We start from the raw sequence: 1,411 nt of genomic DNA, 5'->3' as shown, positions 1-1,411 counted from the left end.
GCATAAGGTCGCTATGAGTCGGTACCTACTCGATGCCACCTAACAACAACAACAACAACAATGTAGTGGCCGAGCTTACAAATGAAGACAAAATCAAGCAGCTTTCAAGAAAAAAAATTATATAAGTAAACAATATAAATCTAACTGTACATTTAAAACTAGACCAAGACTTACTCCTAGCTCTAGCCCAACTCCTACCCTCGTCCTATAACCTTGATGTGGCAGTATGTGATGAGGAGTCCTGGTATGGCTCTGTAGGATAAGCATTGAACTGCAAGGCCAGTTTGAACCACAAGGTCAACAGTTCAAGCTCACCAGCTGCTCCTTGGGAAGCCTATACAGGGTCACTATGAGTCGGAAACAACTCGACAGCACTTAACAGCAACTATAACCCTAACACTAAACATAGTCCTAGAGCAAGCCATAGTCCTAACCCTAACTCCTTACTCCTACTTCCCTCAAATAAATAAATATAGATTTTTAAAAATATGTACAAATTACTGAATGGAAAGCTCATTTATTCTGCAAACTTAAACCCAAATCACACTAAAAAAAGGAAGAAAGAAAGAATATCAATCAGCATAATCCACCACATAAATAAAACAAAGGAAAACAACTATAGGATCATATCAATTAATACAGAAAAAGGCATTTGATAAAGTCCAACACCCTTTCCTGGTAAAAACTCTCAACAAGTGAAATTCTTCAACATAATTGAGATCAGTTATACAAAACCAACAGCCACCATTATTCTCAGCTGAGAGAGACTGAAACATTCCACTTGATAATGGGAACCAGACCAGGATGCCCTTTTTTCAAGACTCTAACTCAGTGTTGTGCTGGAAGTCATAACAAGAGTAGTAAGTCAAAAAGAGGAATAAAAGACATGCAAATTGGTAAGAAAGAAGTTGTTGTTGTTGTTGTTAAGTGCCGTGAAGTCTATTCCGACTCATAGCGACCCTGTACAGAGTTTCCGAGGCTGTAAATCTTTACAGGAGCAGAAAACCCATCTTTCTCCCACGGAACAGCTGGTAGTTTCGAACTGCTGACTGTGAGGTTCGCAGCCTGATTCGTAACCACTACAAACTATCCGTATTTTCAGATGCTGTGATCCTGTACATAGAAAATCCAAGAGATTCTGCAAAAAATCTACTGGAACTAATTAAAAGATTAAACAAAGTGGCAGGGTATAAAATCAATATACAAATTATCAGTCAGATTCCTCTACATTAACAAAGTGGCAGGGTATAAAATCAATATACAAATTATCAGTCAGATTCCTCTACACTAACAAAGTGGCAGGGTATAAAATCAACATACAAATTATCAGTCAGATTCCTCTACATTAACAAAGTGGCAGGGTATAAAATCAATATACAAATTATCAGTCAGATTCCTCTACATTAACAAA

The sequence above is a fragment of the Chrysochloris asiatica genome, unplaced genomic scaffold (genome assembly GCF_000296735.1).
Source record: "Chrysochloris asiatica unplaced genomic scaffold, ChrAsi1.0 scaffold00009, whole genome shotgun sequence".
Classification (NCBI taxonomy): Eukaryota; Metazoa; Chordata; class Mammalia; order Afrosoricida; family Chrysochloridae; genus Chrysochloris; species Chrysochloris asiatica.
The sequence above is the reverse complement of the archived record's forward strand: the minus strand, read 5'-3'. Positions refer to the sequence as shown.